This window comes from Trachypithecus francoisi, unplaced genomic scaffold (assembly GCF_009764315.1).
Source record: "Trachypithecus francoisi isolate TF-2019V2 unplaced genomic scaffold, Tfra_2.0 Lachesis_group2, whole genome shotgun sequence".
Classification (NCBI taxonomy): domain Eukaryota; kingdom Metazoa; phylum Chordata; class Mammalia; order Primates; family Cercopithecidae; genus Trachypithecus; species Trachypithecus francoisi.
The window spans coordinates 117,528,906-117,552,714 of record NW_022681465.1 but is presented as its reverse complement, the minus strand read 5'-3'; the positions used below and the strand labels follow the sequence as shown (position 1 = coordinate 117,552,714).

The window sequence follows — 23,809 nt, the reverse complement described above, 5'->3', positions numbered from 1 at the left end:
CAATTCCCTGAGTGGGGATCACTGGGGCAGGACAGACTGTAAGATGACCTAAGGGTGAATTTAGTTATATTTCTCAGGCAAGGGGCCTTTGATGAGAAATCCAGAACATTCTCTTTCTGTTCTTCTAACTCTGGCAATGCCCAAACTCCTTGTCTTCTGTAGGAGAAACCCTGGATTCGGGCTAAAATCCCCTTGGCTGGCCTGGTGTAGCTGCTGGGGGAGAGGCAGCTAGGTGGAGATGAAGCCCAGGCACCCTCCTTTCTCCTGCTGAAACCCAGTATGCACCAGCTTCAGCACGGTGGGAGAGCAGCCTCTGTCTATGGGACTCCAGCAAGTCCAAGTTGGAATAAGCAAGTGTGGGATAATTTAAAGGCTGGGACTTTAAAGTCAAATACCCCAGAATTTCAGTCTGGCTCAGATATTTAGTAACTGTGTGACCATGGACAAGTCATTCTGAGACTCAGGTCTCAGTCTGCCAAATGGAGCTGACATATTCCCTCGAGAGTCGTTGAGAGGATCAGAACCAACACCTGAGCCAGGATGATCTGAAATACCACATAGTGCTTCTTTCCCCAGTGTCTTCTTCTCTATCCTCTATCCCTGATTCAAGAAGTGGTGAGATGGCCTCTCCCAGGTGTCCTCAGGGCAGCTTTTAGGCAAATGCCGAGAAAAAGAGAAGAGCACCCATAAGCCCAGTTTTTGAGTTTTAAGGAAGACTTTGCAACTCCCATTCTTGGCTTTCCAAAGCCCAGTCCTTGAAATGCTCAAGCAATAAGTTGGATGCCTTAACCAATAGATCTTGAAGAATATGTGAGGGTGTGTGGGATAGGTTTCTCTCCAGGGAGTAGAGGAAGATTCTCTGGGCTGGAGGGAAAGGAGGATAGACAGAGGAGGAACAAAAGACTCAAATGCTGAGAGTGTTTCTGACTCCACTCTCTCTAGGACCAGGCGAGGGCTTTTGCCCATGATCTTGTGATGACAGAACCTAAGCTTTTAAGTAGGCTTTGAGAGTCAGGACAAGTGGGCTTGGTGTCTCTTCCTGGATGTAGCTTGGGGAGGTGGCAAAGCTTCTGGCTCTCCTCTACTCCAGGACTGTTTGGTGGCAGGAAGGCAGGAAAGGCCTCAGTTCTCAGATTGGAGAGGAGACTCTTCGGGAGATTAGCATCTCCTGGAGAAGGACGAGCAGAGACCTGGGCAGTCTTGGAAAGGTCTTGCGGTTCAACATGGAGGAAATGGGATGCTCTGGTATATTCAGGGCTGGAGACAGAGGAAATGTGGTTCCAGCACAGCCTTCAGTGACAGAGAGTCATTCCTCCCCCAGGTAGCTCTTTCCTCACCAGTGCCAGGACACCTTGTAAATTCTCTAGTGGGAAGAGAAGGGAAAGAACACCCTACATAGACTGCAAACTCTTTGCACTGGCTGAGCTTACCCCAAATAAACTAAAACTAAAATATCCATGCCCAGCAGAATGAGGACCCAAGAAAGAAGTCAAGTTCAGTTACAGAAAAATAGAAACTACCTTTCTGCAATACCTGGACTGGATGCCTGAAGTCTGCTACCTACAGTGTGTCTACATTCAGTAAATGCTGGCTATGGTCATTTGATAGGGGATTGGTGTCTTCCCCTGACTGGAGTGCAGACGGCAAGAAGGAGCCCCCACTGTGTCTACAGCCAGGCCTGGAGACAAGGAGTGACTGCTGGATTGTGCTCAAGCCTTGCAAGGAAAGGTCTGTGTTGTACACATTGAGAGGAGAACCAAGAAGTAGAAATTGATGTTGGAAAGACGTGTGAGTTCCTCCTGGGCAGGTTGGGGTCTGATTCCTCTTGCAATCTGTGGCATTCAGCACAGCCTCGATATCCAATATATATTTGTGGGTTCAAAAATGAGCATGTGCTGAATGAATGAATGAGTGGGTAGGTGTGAACCATATGCTTTTATGTTGAATTGCAGCGATGAGAAGGGTATAATATGGGGCTGGGGGAGCAGTAGCCCATGTGTCTTTTTGGCCTCAGCCCCTTTACTCTCCTGGAGATCAGGCAAGTCCTCTGCTGGGTCAGGAATGCAGCTGCTGAAGGCCCCAGGGGAGGTGCAGAACTCGCATCTAACCTCACTGCTTGTGATCTGAAGACCTCTGCTCCTGTTCACCCAAACAAACCATGGATGGCAGCATCTTTGGGATTCCCCAACTTCTAGAACTGTGGAGATGGCAAGGGTCTCAGATGCCATCTAACATCACTCTCTCATTTTGCAGGCCAGGAAACGTCAGACCTACTTTGGCCAAGGTCAGACAGGAAACTGTGATGGATGTGACATTCTGAGTCACGCATGACAATGTACATGCAGAAACACATACCCACGTGTCCCCACATGCACTGCAGTGGAACACACAGACTCCTGTGTGGGCCCCCCAACATGTGCTTCCCATCATGGATGCCCTCAAATGTGGAACTCAAGCCCCACCTATCCTCTCCTTTGAGCTCCAGACTCATGCCGTCAGCCGTCCTCAACCTTTCCACCTGGGTGGCTGACAGGGTGCTCAAACATATCAGGTCCCAAACCAAACCCTTGATTTCTGTCTCACCAAATGCCCCTGAACAGATCTTCCAGGAAATGCCCATTCTATGACATCAGCCACCTAGGTGTCATCTGAGAGCGTTCTCCTTCCTCACCCGTCCAGTCCCCAGGGAAATCCTCTGCAGACCCCATTGGCTCCATCTCTGAGATAGATCCCAACCTCGACTTGTTAATCTCACTGGTTCTTTTGCCACGTGAGCTTTCTCTGTGAACAGCAAGCCCATGCTGGCTCCTGTCCAGGACACACAGCAGTAAAGGCACAAGAGTGGCCAAGGACAAGTCTCCTGAGCTCTGCTGGGCACAGAAGGAGGGATAGACTGGGCACAGCGGGAGGGTCGGGGAGTCCCACTGGTCAGGAGCCTGGAGCTCCACCTTGGTGGGACTCTGGGGGCCATTTGACAAGAAGAAGGAGAGGACCCATCCCTTTCTTCCCATGTCACTAGAGGCAGACACTAAGCCCAGGGTTGAAATCCACAAATGGGTGAGACAGGAACATGGGACAGGCCTGGAGTCCTGGTCTCCCCTCACCTTAGCTCTTCAGCTGCCACCCAGCTAGTCGGGGAAGGACATAGGAACAAATATCATTAGCTGGGTGTCTCCTGGCAGAAACCATAAATCACAAAAAGTGTTATGCTCCAAATCCAGACTGGCACCGCACTGTGATTTACTTTAAGTAGACAAATGAATGTTTTTTATAAAAATCATTCTCCTTTAAATATTAAGGGGGAAAAGTTTTCCATTTTCTTCGGTATGGTTTTTATTATATCTTGAGGGCAAAGACTTCCAATTTCAAAATGGAAATCAATGAGAAACATGATTGAATTTAGGAAACATGGTTTTACAGCCAACAGTTTTGGGCTGTGCCAGAAGTTCTGAAGGCTATAACTATATCTATAATTCATACTAATATTTTGAGGATTTGAAAAGCAGCTGGGCCTTGGTTTCCTGAGAAGCTAACTTCAAGATGGTAATGTCCTATGTTCTTTGGGAGCCAGAGATACCTTTAGACGAGCTTATTTCCTTGCATCTTTCTTCATGCTCCTCCCACCTCTGTGGGCCATGGGAACGGTTAGATGGGCTAATGTGCCTAAGAAAATAGGCCAGAATAAGCAATAAATGGCAGCTCTTATGATCATTCTACTCCTGGAAGGAGCTCAAAGGGGCCAGGAAAAAATTCAGGGGCCTATCAGGAGATGAACGGTGGAGATCTGAGGACACAGAAGCAGTTCTATTAAAAATAATGCCAAAAACTGAAATTACTTTTGCACCCACCTAATAATAGTCAAAGGTCTCATCTCAAAGTTAGGGTTCTGAGAGAAGATGAAAACACAGGACAAGAAAGCAAGGAGTCTTGTTCCAAGCCTGGTTCCAGATAAAAAGCAGAGTATTCCTGAGCTGTGCATGTTAACTCCTCACTGCCTCCGCAAATTTTTAAAATTTTGAATCTGCAAAATTCCTCAAGTCCTGAGGAAAGATCTCTCTATAGAAAGAAGGAGAAAGGGAGAAAGGAAGGAGACTCTGCCAAAAAGTGTTAATGATACTTCTCTCCATGTGGTAGGAATTCAGGCGTTGTGGTTTTTCTTCTTTCTAGTCGCTGTATTTCTCAAATTTTCCATAGCGGACATATATTGCATTTACAATAAAGGCCAAGATTCCTGCACTGTCCCTTGTATTCCCCCCTACTCCCACCCATGCCTTTGTCATGAGTCCCTCTGAAGTATCCTAATTTGGGTGTCCCTCTGTTTCTTGTGGGGATCCTGACACACACCCACCATGAATGGAAGGTAATTGTGACCATGAAGAGAGCAAAGCAAAATGATACTGTGAAGTCCTAGTAAGAGGCGGCTGCTTTCCAAAGGCTCTTGGGACAATGCCCACCTACTTTGGGTTAAAAAAAAAAAAAAGTGATCAGAGAAGACTAGCTCATTATTAGACAAGCATTAAAGTCACGCAGGCAAGAAGTACCACTTGGTCCTCGAGCAGTCAGGACTGAGAGGCTAGAAATGGAGTCCCTCAGTGCCTGTCTTAATGCTTTTGATGCTGGGCCCAAGGACTACCGAAATAAGCCCACAAACCAGAAGCCCCATGACTTTGGAAACTTCGACTTAGATGGCTGCTTGTGATCTGTCACCTGTGAGGCTGTCTCAGTTTCTAGGCTCCCAAACCCCCAACAGGAGCCTGAGAATGGTTATATGTTCAGACCTGTTGTGGAAAACATGGCTGTCTTGGGAATTTGGGACTGGTGCAGTCTTTGCAGTGATCGTCTCAAATGCAAATCTGATGGAGTCATTTGCCTCCTTTGATTTCTTCTTCCATTCTCTTGCTCACTCACCAGGTACGTCTCATGCTCCTGCTGTGGCCTGGATGCTGTGCTAGACTCTGTAGCTTCAATGGTTCACAAGACAGACCCTTCCTCTGCTGCTCACTACCGGCAGGAAGGGCAGGTCTGTACACACGATGAGATCTGTGTGATCCTCCCCTCTCCCTCTGCCTCCAAAACTCATCTGCCATCTCTAGGAAAAGCAATCTCTATGAGCTATAGTTTGAATACTTGTCCCCTCAAAAACTCATGTTGAAACTCAATCTCCAATGTGGCAGTATTGCGAGGTAGAACCTTTACGAGGTAAATCTATTCATGGGTTAATGATTTAATGGATTACTTGTGGAGTGGGACTGGCGGCTTTTTAGGAGAAACCTGAGCTAGCACACTCAGCCCCCTCACCATATGATGCCCTATGCTGCTTTGGGACTATGCAAAGAGTACCTGCCCCCAGCAAGAAGGGCTCACCAGATGTGCTCCCTCAACCTGGGACTTCCAAGCCTCCATAAGAAATAAATTCCTTTTCTTTATAAATTGCCTAGTTTCAGGTGTTCTAAGCAACAGAAAAGGGACTGAGACATGTAACATCCTATTCTCTTTCACTTCTTTGGTGGAATCCCCCATGCTATTCTTTTTGGTCTCTGTGCATTTGCTTATACTGATCCCTCTGCCTGCAATGCCTTTCTTTTAGGTTCAACTCAGGTGATACCTCCTCCCTCTAGGTCCCTGCTTAGATAACTCTTAGAGAGCCTCGTGAGGAATGTATCCCAGCAGGTATCACATCTGTGTCCCTGTCTGTGTCCTGCCCTGGGTTTTGAATGTTTTGAGGCCATAGCCTGGGTATTATATTCATTTCTCAACATTCCTAGAGTCCAGCAGCAGGTCTGGCATGGGTTGTTGTGCAGTCAAGGTTTGCTGAGTGGCTGAGTGACTGTGAGGACATCCAGTGCTGTGCAGCCCGGTGGGAAGGTCATCTGATCGCACTAGTCTGCAGGTACACACGTGTACTCTTACAGCAGCTTGTTTTGACTAGTTCCAAAGTCTGTCTCACTCTTTTTAACCAAAAACTTACCCCCAACAGTTGGAGATCTTAAGGGATGGGATAGGTTATTTCTGTAGGAGCTGGGGAAGTGTGAGGGACCTAGAATGATGTGGGGAAGCTGTCCATCCTCGGGAAAGGGTTAATCTCAAGGGTGGTCAGGGGCATTTGACATGGAGCCACAGAGCTGGAGGGCCCATAGAGGCCCATCAAGCCAACCAGCACCTTCCAGATGGAAACTGAGGCCTGAGCCAAGGCGGTGGTGGGTGCCTGCCCTAAGAAGTGGGTGACAGAGCTGGGACTCGAAACCAGAGCTCTTGGCTCCCTCCCCACCCCCATTTCTCAGGACTTGGAAGCCCTGAGTTGGGGCCTCCACTCACATTCGAAAGACTTACTGAGTTGGCTGGGTGCGGTGGCTCACACCTGTAATCCCAGGACTTTGGGAGGTTGAGGTGCGCAGATTACCTGAGGTCAGGAATTCAAGACCAGCGTGGCCAACATGGTGAAATCCCATCTCTACTAAAAATACAAAAATTAGCCAGGCATGGTGGCTCATGCCTGTAGTTCCAGCTACTCAGGAGGCTGAGGCAGGAGAACTGCTTGAACCTGGGAGGTGGAAGTTGCAGTGAACTGAGATCATGCCACTGCACTCCAGCCTGGGGGTGACAGGGTGAGGCTCAGTCTCCAAAAAAAAAAAAAAGAAGAGAAAAGACTTACTGAGTCATGTCTGTGCACATGGACAGCCAGAGTGAAGCTGATGTTCTAAGCATGGGGACAGGAATAGGGGTGGGCATGGGTGAGGGCCACAGCGGGAGCCAAGAGCCTTGCTGACCTGTGGCTCCCTCCCATGTGCACTATTAAAGGGACAGTGGGAAGCAGCCATGCAATTGTTAGGATGATGCTCCACAGTCCTGCTTGAACTCTACTGGCTACTTGAGGTAGAAGGTGGAGGAAAATGTCTATGAGATGGTGACTGTGCTGGATGGTCCCCATTTGCCCCTCCACATCCACTCTGCTCTCTGCCCCTGGAAGCTCATCTTCATGGATGGCATCTCCCAGGCTCCCACGACCTCTAGCTTCTAACAGGATGCAGCCGGTGGGAAGTTTCAGGTGCTCACAGGGTCTTTATTGTTCAGCTCTTTCCGGTTGAGTTGGGGACTGGCAGCAGCAGCGAGGCTCACGCTGGGCAGCCCTGACCTACAGCACAGGTCTCTCTGGGTTCTGCCCTTCAGGCTCAGGGATGGTAGTAGCTTCCTGCTACTAGTTCTGGGGCATTTTACACTCTCTTGTCTTTCTCTTAACCCCTCCCACACTTCTGTAAACAGCCTTCATAAAACTCCCTGCAGATGCAGGCCTGGGATTGTCACGAGGACTTAAAATTGCCATTAATTCTTGTGTGTTTCTTGCACACTTGGTGTGTGCACTGAGCTTCATTCTGGGAAAACTGAGAGGAAGCTGTTCACAGGGCCCATATAGGCACTCCATCAACTGAAGCTTTGCCTATTATTAGAACAGTGTTCCCAGTGACTTGGAGCACTTAGAGGTCACATCCTCCCTGGCCTTGCCCCTCAGAGTCATGCTACTCTCGCTGCTTGGAGAAGGCAGGTTGGCAAGAGGTCAGAATTCTGAGCCTTGGAGTACGAGGAAGATCAGTACCCAGCCTGTTTTGCTCTCTCTTCCTCTCCCCCACCTCAACCTCATACTAGCCCTTTGGGGCCCAAGGCCTTTCCAGGGCTGTTGGAAAGCTTTCTCCTACGCACAGATTTTTCTAATTTCTTGCCAGGTGGCCAAATCATTGGTCAATGAGCAAGATGACTGAATGGTTTGAGAGAGGCTGGTTTCTCGAACAGGATTTCCCCCCACAGCAGGAACATGGCAATTAAACTTTGCTATGGTTGGGGGAACAAAGTTTCTCCAAGCAGAATGTCAATTCTCAGACCACGATATAAGTCAGAAGTGGAGTGGAAACAGGGTTATGGTCCCAGCACTGAAAGCCATTTCTCCTCTGCTCTGACACACCAAGGAGAGGCAAGAGCAGACTGAACCACCTGAAACTGGAAAAGAAGTCAGCTTTGCAGATCTCAATAAACTCCAAATGCCTCGCAACACATCTAGGACCTGCCTTGGTGAAGGTGGGCCTAGAAATTGCTATTGGCCAACTGTGGCTGGAACCACATCATACTCTTTGGTCTTGGTTTGATGCATGTGAATTTAACCAGAGCAAAATGGGATCTGGAGAGAAACTGAGCTTTGCCAGTTAAAGCAATTCTCCAGAGTGAATTATGCCTTCCCTGGCCTTGGCTTCCACGTGTCTCCTCTAGGTAAGCATCTCACTGGGCCGAGTGTGACCTGCATATTAACATACACTGAAAATCTGTCATTTTTATGCAACATGGCCCTGAGTGCACTCTGACTTCCTCATCTAATGCACAACTAAAGAAGGAGAAATTTCTCCCAACAAATTGAGAAAAATATTAGTTTTGTTGGATGTATTTTGAGTTGGCATATTTACATGTATTTTAAGAATGACTTAAGATATTTTGAAGATAATTTTGAGTATACCCAATTTTTATCTTTTATGCTGACTCCAGAGTCACTTAAGTCATTATTTTAGAATATGTTTTATCCAGCCAACTTGCAGATCCTTATTTTTATAAGTGGTAATGATGCAAACTTGATTCTGGCTCATTTTTGAATTGTTCTGAATTTAAGATTGGCAAGCTCCAAAATAAAGGTTTTATGATACACCTTATAAATACAGTTCAGAACCAGGTACTGTTAACAGTCTTACATTAGCTTAACATTATCTTATTATATTCCAAAAGCATAAAGAAAATTTCTGTTCACACCATTAACTAGATGATGTGAACGCAAGTCATGTACCTAAGTGTGAAACTACTGACTGCAAGCATACTCTGGAAATTAGTTAACATTGTAATTTTTGCCAACAAATGGCTAACCTAATTTACCCACAGGTGGATTTGAGCTGTATCCAGATGCTTGATATGCAGGTAAATCACGGGTAATATCTGCATAGGAAAGAGTAATGAACAAATCCAACAGTAGCTGGAACGAATACTTTGCTTTAAGTAATATCTTTTACCCTCATTAAATACATTAATATTCATGGGTAAATGATTATCTATATGCATTTCCTACTGTAGTGATCCAGATTCAGCCAATGCTCCCCCTTTTAAAATGGATACCCAGTATCACAGTACAACACAATTTTATTGTGACTAGAATAGTACATACAATTTATGGATTTATTACCTCTTTGTGAACATGACTAGAATGTGAGCTCCTTTGGGGCTTTGGTTGCATTTTACCCTTTGGAGCACCCCCCATGGCCCTGAAGCCCAGTGCCGGGCACAGAGTAGGTGCTCAGCAATGCTCAGTATGTGGAAAACGGGTGCCTGGTCAATGGCATGGATCCTCCACAGCAGAAGAGCTCAGAAAAGGCAGCTCATAGTGGCTGCAGGGACCAGGGCAGCCTTCTCCGAGAAGGTGGGACAAAGCTGAGCCCCAGAGAAGGGCAAGGCTTGGCACTGGTGAATGGAGTGCAGAGGATGCTTCAGAATGAGAGGAGGGATTGACAGACTTGGGCACTGGTGCAGAGGTTGGAAAGTGAAAAGGATGGTGTGACCTTTGTAGAAGATGAATTGCCAGATGAAAGGGACCACTGTGGGTTTGTCAGATTAGCACCCTGCTTTCTAGGAAATGTCTTCCCCCGATTCAAATGATTTTAGTGAAAATTTCAATATTCCTGCAATATGAGCTCCTTCTGGCCAGCAGATGCTTGGTTCAGGGTGGGAGTGGAAGGTTGGAGCTAAGGGCATCAATTCACCCTCTTCTGGGAGGCCAGGCTTCTGGTATACACCTGGAGTTACTGGTGGCCACATTCTGCCATGGATATTGGAAAAATGACATTATGTCTACAGGTAAAGGGAAACAAGCAGAGATGAGAGAGAGAGAAACAGAGAGAGAGAGAGGGAGACTGAGATTCCTGAATGCTGTGCCACTCCAGGCCCTGGTTCCACGTGAGGCCCTCTTGCCATCCTCCATCAGAATGCCTCTGAGAAGTCCCTCTTTTTGGCTTAAGATAAGTAGAGCTGGTTTCTGTTACTTGGCATTAAATTAGAGATTTTTACCTTCATTTGTAGCCTGAAGCTGGATTGGGCAGAGAGGGCATCACAAATTATTGCTCAAAACCAAGTCTCAACTCCAGAAGTAGCCTCACAGACGCATATTTGATGATGATGATGATGATGAAGAGTGAGGAGAAGAAGCAAAGGAGAAGATATGTTCATGATGTCACTTTCTGCTCTTTCCAAGGACACTGAGCCGATCATCACTGGGCAGAAACAATGCTTGCTGAAGCCTCAGTCCAGCCAGGTAGAGAGTTTTCCCAATTCCTTATGGACACACGGCAAGATGCAAAATTCCAAGTCCAGAAACTGTGACAGATGCCATCCCTCTTGGCTCATATTGAAATAAATGGGGTTCATAGCTGGGCTGACTTTTCTCCAATTGCTGTCTGCATGCCCAGCAGTCGGTCCCCTACTCCTTTCCCTTGGGGTGGGTGGATGTAGGCCTAGACCTTCACTCCTTCCCCTGACTCAGCTGTGTGCTCTCTCACCGCAAACAAGAAAAATGAAGAGTGAAAATCTGGGCCTAATGACTTTCAGAATCAACCTAAATGTCTGTCAGCTCCAGGAAGGCAGGAACTGTGCCTTTGTTTTTTTGTTGGTTTTGCAGGGGAAAGGTGGGGGGATGCACCCAGGGTTTGCTGAACCACTCAGAGCTCAGGTTTTCCCATCTGTAAAATGGGACAGCAGTGCCTGTCTTTCTACAGGGATGTTTTAATGACAAAAACAGAGCTGATGTATATAAAGGCACAAGCATATGCCTGACATGCTATAGGCGTGTAAGTAAATGTTAGTCCCTCTCTGTCCCAGCAGGGACCTTAGAGCCTGACATGGAACGTCACTTGAGCAAGCACACATGAAAACCTGTAGCCTTCCGCAATCCAGTGCTCACGTGAAAACCTGTAGCCTTCCACAATCCAGTGCACACATGAAAACCTGTAGCCTTCCACAATCCAGTGCACACATGAAAACCTGTAGCCTTCCACAATCCAGTGCACACATGAAAACCTGTAGCCTTCCACGATCCAGTGCTCTACTGTTTACCCTAAGTGGGCAACGCCCCCTTTCCTCTGTTTCTGGCTACCACAGATGAAACCCAATGACTTCAGGTCCCCTTCCCTCCCCTCTTCTCCCCTCTCCTCCCCTTCCCTTCCCTTCCCTCTCCTCTCCTCCCCTCCCCTCCCCTCCCCTCCCCTTCCCTTCCTTTCTTTTCTTGAGATACAGTCTCAATCTGTTGCCCAGGCTAGAATGCAGTGGTTCAATCTGGCCTCACTGCAACCTCTGCCTCCTGGGCTCAAGCTATCCTCCCACCTCAGCCTCCTGAGTAGCTGAAACTATAAGCATGTGTCATCACACTCGGCTAACTTTTTGTATTTTTAGTAGAGATGGGGCTTTTTCATGTTGCCCAGGCTGGTCTTGAACTCCTGGGCTCAAGCGAATTATCCGCCTCGGCCTCCCATGGTGCTGGAATTACAGGCACTAGCCACACACTGGTCAGCTTCAGGTCTTCTATTCTTGGCCACTAGAAGTTCCTTTCCCTAACCTGGCAACCAGGCACTCATGCTGCACTCTCCTCTTTGTCTTCCTCTCTCTGTTTCCCCCTCCCCCACAGCCAACCAGCTCCTTCATCGCTCACCCTGACAGCCACAAACGCCTATTTATTTGCCGAGTAACTTCCTCATGGTTTAATATCCCCTTGAATTACTGTACAATCTCTTTCAAGTTATATTTGATTATTTTTCACATTTAAAAACATGAACACAATTACCCAACAGTGGCACGTGCCCTTACAGTCAGAAATAAAATAGTATTGCAATACGATATATGCATTTTAGACAAGTAGTCAGTCCCTGGAAATTATGTCTCCAGCGTGGAGAGAGATCTGCAGTGATAGGTACCATATAAATGCATATGAGACAATAAATAGTTACAAAGGGAGAGGATGCTGAATAATTAATCCACCCGCCTCTCCAGGAACATTCTTTATAAATCTGTCCTAAGCATTCATTTGTTTTTTTACAGAAGCAAATATTTAAAAGTAAAGAATAAGTAATGTCCAGGAAGGAGACATAAAAAGAAAACAATCAGCGCGGGGGTGGCAGTAGAAGATTATAGATGGCAAGGGCTCCAAGATGGCTGCACTACTGACTGATGGCATTTGCTAAGGAGATGCCTGGGGTACAGGACGGGGTTGTTCACTGTGGAGACAGTCTTGGCTTGAGGTCAGATCTAGGCATTAGGCATTCATGCTGGGTTAATGCCATAGACTTCTTATTAGGCCCAAGTCTGTGTGTAGCTGGAGAAGGAAAAACCCACAGGGACACATTTAGAAAGTTCTAGAACCCACCTGCCTTCCCTTGATACAGATGGGACTCTAAGAATCACAGGATAAGAAAAGGATTTAATATGGTCCACTCCAAGCCTTGGCTTTGATTTGCATCCCTCCTGTGAGGGGTACCCACTGCTTCCCTTGGTGACTTGTCTAGTTTATCTCTGGGAGCCCTGACTGTTAGAAGGTTCTTCTGATGGAGTCCAGAGTTGTCTCCATGAGATCCATCTTTCCCTAGTTGTCCCCTAAGAGCCAAGAATAGCCCACGCCCTCTGCCCTTCAGAGGCAGAGATCAAGCCCTACTCACCCCTTCTCCTGGCTTTGGGCCTGAATTTCCCCTGATCTGAAATTCCTTTGGGTTCAGAAGCTCCTTATTAGAACGTGGTCTTTGTACAGTCATTCATTCCTTAGTGGAAAACAGAGTTGTTATTCTCCTTGTATATTTTAGATCCACATGTTTTATCAGATGCTTTGCAAATATTTCCTCTCATATTGTGGCTTGCCTTTTCCCTTTAATAGTGTCTTTTGGAGCAGAAGTTAAAAATTTTGATGAAATCCAATTTATTAATGGAGAGCTGGTGCAGTATAAAATGCTACATCTACTTTGGAAAATCCTAAGTTTGCAATTTCTTAAAAAGTTAAGGGTTCACCCATTATGTGATCCAGCAATTCCACTCCTAGGTATTTGCCCAAGAGGAATGAAAGCATTTCCACATAAAGATTTGTACATGAATAGCATAGTAGCTTTATTAGTAATGGTCAAAAGTTGAAATTGTCTATAAATAGGTGAATGAATAAGCCTACTGTGGTATATCCATACAAAGAAATATTACAATACTACTTAGCAAGAAAAAGGAATGAAGTATTCAGCTATACAACGTGAATGAGTCCCAAAATAATGCAGAATAAAAGAAGACAGACAAGAATGCATACCACATGGCTGATTTAGATAAAACTCTAGAAAATGTATACTACTCTGCAGTGATGGGAAGCAGATCAGTGTTACCTGAGGTGGGGGATGGCGGGGTGGGTGGGATGGAAGGTGGGATTAAAAAGGACATGAAGAAATTTTGGGGGATGATACTTACATTCATATATTGATTGTGGTGATTTCATAGGTGTAGCCATATGTCCAGACTAATAAAATCAGATATGTTAAATATGCACAATGTTTTTAATTTCAATTATATTTCAATATATCTGTTTTTTTAATAAAAAGGAATTTGAATATTATTGAATTTGACATTAAAGGGTATCTAATCTATAACCCTTAGCAATATTTCTTAAAATTCCCTTTTGTCTCCCCTCTGATATTCTTCCTTCTCCCAACTACACAGGAGCCGCTCATGCTGTAAAGCACAAGAGGACTCCCCAGGGCACCCCTCCTTTGGGAGTTTTCTGGCTCTTTCCTGGTTCTCTTTCCGCGGTGGCTCAAGCCTGTAATCCCAGCACTTTGGGAGGCCGAGACGGGCGGATCACGAGGTCAGGAGATCGAGACCATCCTGGCTAATACGGCGAAACCCCGTCTCTACTAAAAAATACAAAAAACTAGCCGGGCGACGAGGCGGGCGCCTGTAGTCCCAGCTACTCGGAGGCTGAGACAGGAGAATGGCGTGAACGCGGGAGGCGGAGCTTGCAGTGAGCTGAGAGCCGGCCACTGCACTCCAGCCTGGGCGGCAGAGCAATACTCCGTCTCAAAAAAAAAAAAAAAAAAAAAAAAAAAAAAAAAAAAAAAAAAAAGCCTGAGTACCTGCTTGGTTACAACAGGATTGTACCAGAATGGAGAGGCTGGGTGGTGAACAGGTCAGTGCTCCTCCTAATCTAAAAAATGCCTTTGTGTGAGTTAGAAAATGATGCTCAGGCTGAGTGGATGAATTTGAAAACTACTCCCCACTGGACAGATCCAGACTTGTAAGCACTGGATTTGGGGAATAGATGAATCAATATCTGAATTAAAAGATGCTTCTTTTCTCTGGGTAGAGACAGAGCCTGCACCAGGATGCATGGCTTGGGGAGCACAGCATGGCTGGATTTCAGCTCCCACTCACTTCTTCATTAAGAGCCTTTGTTCAGTGCATAAACTAAACAATGGACCGTGGATGCTGTGGAACAAAAGTTTGGATGGCAGGCAAAATAAAATATTCTTAAGAAGAGAGGAAAGTTGAGAAAACCACTTGATAGTAAATCTTGTTCCCATATCTATTTTTATTTTCATTTTGCATAAAATGAGTTTATTCATTCAACCGTTGAGAGCTGTTTAAATCGATTCCAGTTTTTGCTGTTGAAATCATACCGCAACAAATGTTTTTGCATTTATCTCTTAAAAAATGTGTTCAACAAGAATTTTTTAGGGTCAATACTTAATAGTGCATTATTACGCCATTTGGGGGTCATATTTAACTTTTCTAGGCATTTCCAAACTATTTACAAAGTAGGTATACCAATTTTCTTTTCCACCAGTAATGTGTAAGAGTTCCTGTTGCTCCATATTTTCATCAATTCTTTATTAAATTTCTTAATTCTTGTCAACATGCTGGTTATGAAATTATAGCTGTGTTCTTTCTTGATTAATAAACTTTATTTTTTAGAGTAGTTTTAGGCTCACAGCAAAATTGCGTGGGAAGTAGAAGAGTTCCCATATACTCCCTACTCCCACACATGCACAGCTTCCCCCACCATCAACATCCTGCACCAGGATGATGCATTTGTAATAACTGATGAATCTATAATGACACATCACTATCACCCAGAGTCCATAGTTTACATTAGGGTTCACTCCTGGTACATTCTATGTGTTTTGACAAATGAATTACAGCATATGTCTATCATTGTAGTAGCAAACAGAACTGTTTCACTGCTCTAAAAATCCTTTGTGCTCCACTTAGTCATCCCTTCCTCCCCACAAACCCTGGAAACCAGCAATCTTTTTACTGTTCCCATAGTTTTGCTTTTTTCCATAATGTTACATAATGGAACCATGATTGGCTTTTTCCACTTAGTAATGTGCATTTATGGTTCCTCCATGCCTTCTACTGGCTTGATAGCTCATTTCTTTTGAGTCTTGAGTAATATTCTACTGCCAGGATGCACCAGCATTTATTTATCCATTTGTTCACTGAAGGACATCTTGGTGGTCTACAAGTTTTGTCAATTATGAATAAAGCTGCTGTAAACATCCACATGCAGGTTTTTGTGTGAACACAAGTTTGTGGTTCACTTGGGTAAATACCAAAGGGCATGACTGATGAATCTTATGGTAAGAGTCTGTTTAGTTTTGTAAGAAGCTGCCAAACTGTCTTCCAAAGCAACTGTACTGTTCTGCACAGTCCCACGAAGCACTGATGAGAGTTCCTGTTTCTCCACATTCTCACCTACATTTTGTGTTGTCAAGTGTTTTGGATATTGGCCATTCTATGAGTACTGTAGTGGCATCTCATCACTGTTTTACTTAGCAATTCCCTAATGACATATGTGGAGCATTTTTTCATATGCTTACTTGCCATCTGTATATCTTCCTTGGTGAAATGTCTGTTTGGGTCTTCTGCTCATTTTTGAATCAGATTTTTAATTTTCTTATCATTGATTTTTAAGAGTTCTTTGTATGCCTTGAATAACAGTCCTTTATCAGATATATATTTTTTCAAATATTTTTTCCCAGTCTGTGGCTTGTTTTCTCATTCTCTTAACATTGCCTTTTACAGGGCAGAGGTTTAAATTTTAATGAATTCTAACTTCTCAATTATTTGTTTCATGGATTGTGCCTTTGGTGTTATATCTAGAAAGTCATTGCCATACCCAGGATCTTCTAGATTTTATTCCATGTTATATTGTAGGAGTTTTATAGTTTTGTATCTTATATTTAGATCTATGATCCGTTTTGAGTTAGTTATTATGAAGGGTGCAAGGTTTGCTTATAGACTCTTTTTTTGTTTGTTTTGTTTTTTTGTTTTTTTTTAAATGTGGATTGCCACTGTTCTAGCACCAGTGTCTTTGCTCCACTGTATTGCCTCTGCTCCTTTGTCAAAGATCAGTCAACTCTACTCACGTGGGTCTATTTCTGGGTTTTCTATTTTGTTCCATTGATCTGCTTGTCTATTTTTCACCAATACCACAGTATCTTTATTATCATGGCATATCTTTATTATCATGGCTTTGTAATAAGTCTTGAATCAGGTTGTGTCAGTCCTCCAACTTTTTTCTCCTTCTTCAGTATTACATTGACTATTCTGGGTCTTTGCCTCTCTCTGTAAACTTTAAAATCACTTTGTTGATATCCATAAAATAACTTGTTAATAATTGCCAATAACCAATACTTTTGGCTGGGATTGCATTTAATCTATAGATGAAGTTGGAAAAAACCGATATCCTGACAATTCCAAGGTTTCCTATCCACAAGGATGGAATACTCTTCATTTATTTGGCTCTTCTTTGATTTCTTTCATCAGAGTTTTGTAGTTTTCTTCATATAGATCTTATACATATGTTATTTGATTTATACTTATTTAGATTATAAGTATTTCATTTTGGGAGGTACCAACGTCAATGGTAGTGTGTTTTAAATTTCATATTCCACTTGTTCATTGCTGGTGTATAGGAAAGTGATTGACTTTTGTATATTAACCTTATCCTGCAACCTCAGTATAATAGCTTATTAGTTACATGAGGATTTTGTTTTTGTTGTTGATTCTTTTGGATTTTCTATACACATATTCATGTCATCTGGAAACAAAAACAGTTTTACTTTTTCATTCTGTATGTGTATACCTTTTATTTCCTTTTCTTGTCTCATTGCATTACCTAGGACTTCCAATATGATATTGAAAAGGAATGGTGAGAGGGAACATCCTTGCCTTGTACTTTAGTAGGAAAGTTGCTAGTTTCTTACCATTAAGTGTGATGTTAGCTGGAGGATTTTTGTAGATGTTCTTTATCAAGGTGAGAAAATTCCCCTCTATTCCTTGTTTGCTGAGAGTTTTAATCACAACTGGGGGTTAGATTTTGTCAAATGCTTTTTCCACATCTGTTTATATGATAATATGATTTTTCTTCTTTAGCCTGTTGATGTGATGGATTACATTAACTGATTTTCAAATATTGGACCAGCCTTGCATACCTGGGATAAATCTCACTTGGTCATGGTTTATAATTCTTTTTATAGGTTGTTGGATTCAATTTGCAAATACTTTGTTGAGAATTTTTGTATCTATGTTCATGAGAGATATTAGTCTGTAGTTTTCTTTTCTGATAATGTCTCTGTCTGGTTTTGGTACTAGGGTAATATTGGCCTCATAGAATGAGTTAGGAAATATTTCCTTTGCTTCTATCTTCTAGAAGAAGTTGTAGAGAATTGATACATTTTCTTCCTTAAATGTTTGCTAGAATTCACCAATCAGCCTATCTGGGCCTGGTGCTTTCTGTTTCAAAAGGATGTTATTGATTCAATTTCTGTAATACACATAGGGCTATCAAGATTATCTATTTCTTCTTGTGTGAATTTTGGCAGATTATTTACTTTAAAGATTGGTTCATTTCATCTAAGTTGTCAAATTTGTGGGCATAGAGGTGTTCACAATATTCCTTTATTATTGTTTTGATGTCTGTGTGATCTGTAGTTGGTTTTTTAATTTCTCAAGGTTTCTTTTTCAACCTATGTTGTTTAGGAGTGTTGTTTAATCTCCAAGTATTGGGATTTTCTTGCTATCTCCTTATTATTAATTTTTAGTTTGATTCCATTGTGCTTTCAGAGCAGACATTGTATGATTTTTATTATTTTGCTTTTGTTAAGTATGTTTAATGACCCAGAATGTGGTCTATCTTGGTGAATGTCCCACATGGGTTTGAGAAAAATACGATATCTGCTCTTGGTGAATGAGTAGCCTATAGATGTCAATTATATCCAGTTGATTGATAGTGTCATTGAGTTCAACTATGCCTTGACTGACTTTCTGCCTGCTGGATCTGTCCATTTCTGGTAGAGGGGTGTTAAGGCCTCCAAGTGTAACAGTTGACTCATGTATTCCTCCTTGCATTTATGTCATTTTTTCGTTTTCTGTATTTTGACCTTTAGTTGTTAGGTGCATACACATTAAGGATTGTTATGTTTTCTTGAAGTGTTGACACCTTTGTTATTACATAATATCCATCTTTATCCCTAACAATGTTCCTTAAGTCTGCTCTGTCTGAAATCAATGTAGCTACTCTCACTTTCTTTTGGTTCATGTTAGCATGATTTTTAAATGTTTAAATCTAATTTAAACCCTGTTCCCCACTTAAAGCCTGACTGAGGTGAATTTGTGACCCACCTAGACAGGCTTTAAAGAGACTAATCCAGGGAATTGTGAGAGTTATTTCTAATATAACTACAGAGTCTGCTTGTTAAGTAACCTCTATGGACAACCAGGGACCTAATTTTCTGAGAAGCACACACTTCGGGAAATGCTGATCTACACCCATCCTTCATTTTACCAACAAGGGTGCTCATGCTCAAATTAGTCACTGAGCCTGCACTAGAAGCCTTGGGTCACACATAAGGAAGGTGGTGGACCCTTGCAGCAAGAGAGGCCAGTACATACATCTTCCTGAAAGAGCTGAGCAGAAGAGGTTGGATGCCTGACTCAGATCTTCAGGCCGAGCTGCGTTGGGGCCCAAGGATTCTCTGTCTCCACTTGAGGCCTGAGAGTTGCCCCATCTTATCTTAGCTCTGGGCACCTGCTTCACCATAATCACTGTAGCTAAGAGGCTTTTGCTGAAATGCTTGTGACTTGAAGTCAGATGCCTATTCTGGGGGCCTTACAGAGCTGACTGGACTCTGGGCTTCCAGCCAGTGTCCCCTGCTGATGGCCCATTTGTTTCAGGGTCCCTCCACTTTCTGGTAGCTGGAAACCTCAGTCATTTTGAATTCTTCTCTCCCTCCCTTGTCCCCAGACACTGTTGAGTCACTCATCATTTTTGTCTTGAGCTTACTTGGTGACCTGCCTAGGTACTGGGGCCACGGGGACAAATCAGTACCCAGTTGGGGTAACAGGCAGGCGCTTGGGCTGCTCCTCTGCCCAGCCCCTTCTCCCCTCAGTCCAGGATCCGGTGGAGTCTGGACTCCTCCACTCTGATGCAGTGCACTCAGCAAAGCCAGGCTGATGCCCACAGGTACCAACACACTCAGTCTCTGCTCAAGAGTCTCCTGTACTCAGCTGCTGACTGCCTCGGGCATACATCAGGTCACTCTATGAGGCCTGTTTCTTCATGGACAGGCCCTGATACAGAACCTGAAGTCGCGCAGGTGTGTGGTGAATATTTGCAGAAAGAATGGGATCAAAGTGGCATTTGAAGTCCCTCATCATCTGACCCTCTTGACTCTGTTGGCTTCGTTTTCCAAGACCCTCCTTGGGCTTCCCCTGCTGGCAGACTTACTGAGGGCAGAGGGGCACTGGTTCCTGCTCTGGGTCAGCCCTGCCTGGGAAAAGTTTGCACTGGTGGTTTACAGATGCGGAGGGGAACGCTGAGGGGCGTTCAGTGACCCACCCAGTGAGCACTGGTGAGTGATGGAACTGGAACATGTATAACTCACTTGTATATGTCACCTCCTCACTTCACCCCCAGGATCACCCGAGAGGGGCTGTGAGTGCCCCATTTGTTACACAGGTGAAGGCACAGAGCCAGGGGGTGGCAGCTCCGATGGCAGCTGCAATCGGAGCCCTGACTGCTGCCTGCAGATCCCCTGTCTTCCTGATGACTTCTCGTCCCACTGTGGGGATGGAGGGCGAAGAAGACACAGAAGCCACACACTGGAGACAGGCAGGGACCCTGCCTTAGAGGCTGAGGGCCGATGAGAGGCTCACAGCAGCCGTGGATAGTTTGTCTTCTTTATTCTTAATCTGAGGAAGGCAAATCTCACTTCTTGGGCACCTATTACGCATCAGGTCCTGGGATGTAGTGATGACACGTTGTGGTCCCCGACTTCAGGAGTCCCTTAGCTTGAGGGGTGAGTGGATAAAGTGTTCGACTAGATACTAACTCCCAGCAGCACAGCCCTGTGGGCTCCAGCACACTGTAGAGCAGTGAGGAGGGAGGGCATCAGGATCCTTGGAGCATAATCCTGGTGTTTTGGTTTCTCATGGCTGCTATCATAAATTACTGCAAATTTGCTAGCTCAACACAACACAAACATATTCTCTTATAGTTCTGGAGCCAGAAATGTGGAGTCAGTTGCACTGGGCTAAAGTCAAGGTGTTGGTAAGGCTGGTTTCCTGGGGAAGCTCACAGAGGAAACCCGTTTCCTGGCCTTTTCTGGCTTCCAGTCACCTGGACGCCTTGGCTTATGGCCCCTTCCAGGTCTCACTCCAGCCTCTGATTCATCATCATGTCTCCCCCTCTTCTGTAGCAAAATCTCTGCCTTCCTTTTATGAAGACACTTGTGATGACATTTAGGGCCCACCTGGATAAACTAGGATAATGTCTCCCAATCTCAATATCCTGAATTTAATCACATCTGCAAAGGCCCTTTGTCATTTAAGGGAACACTCACAGTTTCCATTGTGAGGGCGATTATTCAGTCTACCACATCTGGATTCATCACTTCCTAACTGGGTGAATCATTTCACCACTTAGAGCCTCAGTTTCCTCTAGTGTAAAATGGAGATAATAATTCCAATTGCAAAAGGGCTGTGACTTTAAAGATTAGATGGGACAATGTAAGCAAGTTACATTGCATTGTGTGGAATATTGATTTTAATCACTGCACTGGAATTCAACTCTCCCAGGTTTACCCTTAGCCCTCAGCCCTCCCTAGCTGGGTTTGATGCAGACACAAGTGGTTTTCACAGGGGCACAAGTTTAAAAAATGTTGGCGGGGGGAGTGCTTGAAGTGCATCTCCATCTATCCTTTACTCCTTGCTATGGGGCATGGGAGCACTGGCCTGCGGGTCTGAGTCTTTGCTTTGGCGATGGTGACGATGTTTGGAAACTGAAACTGGAAGCTGATGGAGGCACTGTGCTGCCTCCACAGTTACTCAGTGAACTGGGACCCTCTAATGACTGTGTACTGGGAGAAGGCCCAGTCCATCGGCTTCCACAGCCACTGGGCAGCTGTGACGCTGGAGATGAGTGTGAAGCTCCTGGCTGGCACTGTGTGCACAGAGTCGGTGCTCACTACATGCCAACCCCCTCTCATTTGCCATCCAGGTCCCCCTGCTTCTGGTGGGCAGCTGCTGGGCTCTCGGTACCCCTTCCCTCCTTAGGTCTAGAGAGCCAAAAGGGGACAATCGCCAGGGTTCAAGTACTGCTCTCACCTAGCCACCGAGCGATGGGGGCTAGCTGCCTGGATGGATGCCTAGCTGCCTGGTCCTGCGCTCCCTCCCATGCCTGATCTTACCTCATGGGGTGGGGGGTGGGGGGCTGCACCTCCATGGACTCTCTAACAGTCATTTTAAAAGTTGCCTTTAAAGTGCTGAAAAATGAGCTATGCCTTCGCTCGCAAGGCTGCTGTGGCTATCATGTCAGGAAACCATATGCACCCTCAAGCCCTACCTGACTACTTGCGATGAGATGCTGAGCACTTCAATTACCCCCACCTCTCCCCACAGGATCGTGGGGTGCTAAGCCCTTTTTCCAAAGACCTCCTTTATGACAGCAAAGACTCTATCCTGGGATGACTGGAATGAGGTATGAACAGAAACTTGCCATGCCTCTGATTTGGGCAAAACAAAGCTGATGGGAAGGCCAAAACATCCACAAGAAAATGCTTGCAGGCCCTTGAGACTAGGTGGGGACTCAGAGAAGCAGGAGTCTCTCACCCAAGCTGATGTGGGAATCCAGGGTCTGGGGATGAGGTGGGCTTGGAGGGGAGGGCACGGGTCTTCCCTGGGGAGGGCATTCCCTCTGTTCTCTGGTTCCCTGAGGGAGGTTCTGCTTAGTATCCTGGGGCCCAAAGCAACTGTTTGGTCTCATGGAAATTTCACTTAGTTATCAGCAAGGGGTTTCCAGCCTGAGACTTAATTCCTTAAAGCTGGGGTTTGAGGACAACTATCCCTTCATTCCATAGTCACAATGGATCCAGAACCCTGGGAGACCATCCTCAAAGCACCATAGGAGAAAGCATTTGCAGGCCTTTTGGGAGCACCTGTTCCTAAGGCATCCTGGGAACAGTAATTTGTACATCCCTGGCATGTCCTATTCCCTTAAAATCAGAGAAAATGAATTTGCATAGCACTTGGCAGAGACTCTTCCCATCTCCCTTTGAGGTAAGAGAGGGCTCTGCCCAAGCCCTTGTTCGCTCTAGGCTCCCAGGCCTGGAAGCATGGAGAAGGTGACGAGGCAGCACTGAGGAGGCAGGAGGAGGGCTGACCACCAAGTCCTGGCATGTCCCCAGCACCCAGTGGCCCAGAAAGAGCCCAGGATGCGCACACAGGTGGATGCTTCGCATGCTGCCCTAGTGGGTGCCTCAGGACCCTTTGACATTTCAGTACCAGAAATCAAATGTCGCTTCAGAAGCGTGGCCCTCCAAAGACGTCACAATCCAACCTCCCACACGCACAGGTAATTGGAGTCTAAACCTGGTTCCTGCTGGCTGAAACCTTGATGTGAGGTGATGGGTGGGAGGAAGGTGATGGGAAGGGCAACAGAGCCGGGGGTGGGTGACAAGGCTGGTGAGATGCCGTGAGTTTGGAAACGGCCGAGGCTGCATGTCACCGAGGATGAGGGCCTTCCGAGCATCCAGGCAGGACTAGTGAAGTCCCAGGAAGCTCCCTGCACTCCTCCATCCCATGCCAGTAGTTCTCAGCCATTTGAAGCTGCCAGGAGCAGCTCTTTGAAGCCAATGTTGTATATCGTGGGAAGATGCCTCCTTTGGAGCAGGCAGCCCAGTGCAAGCTACATGCACAGACAATGGAGCCAGGTCCTGGCCAGATGGTACCTGGAAGCCGCCATCCCTTTGCCTCCCCCAACCAAGGCTAGGGCCCTTTCGAGACCCGGAGAAGCCTCCTTGGGGACAGAAGTCCACGCATGAAAATCCACCCCAGCAGAGGGTTGAGATGCAATGAATCAATCCTGTCTTACTGTGGCGGCTTTTGCTCCCAAACTGCCAAATGTGTCATCACACAGCCCTCCCGACTGCTGGAGCATGACTTACCTGCAAGAGAAAACACAGATGGGGATGACAGCCACCTTCCCCTGGGACCAGCATGGCCTCTGGGACTGGGCCCGAGCAGTCCCTCATGCTGAGGGAGAGGCAGGCTCTGAAAAGGCTTCTCCGATCAGAGCAGAGCCAGGCAGGGCTGCTGTGTGACTCTCTTCATACCTTGACCTTGACCAAGTCAATAGCCTGGGAGCACCGTGATGAGGCACAGAGGTGGGTCTGAGAAAGAGGCTCTTCCCAAGGACCCAGAGTGATGGGGAAGCCATGCC

General features: G+C 45.6%; 1 protein-coding gene and 1 long non-coding RNA gene across 4 annotated transcripts in view; one reads left to right on the top strand and one right to left on the bottom strand.

Annotated features, from left to right (window-relative positions):
- LOC117065439 overlaps positions 1-10,449 on the top strand; it is a 99,470-nt gene extending 89,021 nt beyond the window's left edge. The window contains exon 3 of the long non-coding RNA XR_004429923.1: positions 10,099-10,449. This is a non-coding gene — a long non-coding RNA (uncharacterized LOC117065439). The remainder of the gene's footprint in view (positions 1-10,098) is intronic.
- KCNIP1 (potassium voltage-gated channel interacting protein 1) overlaps positions 1-23,809 on the bottom strand; it is a 395,147-nt gene that overhangs the window by 77,350 nt on the left and 293,988 nt on the right. The gene's annotated exons all lie outside the window — the stretch shown is intronic.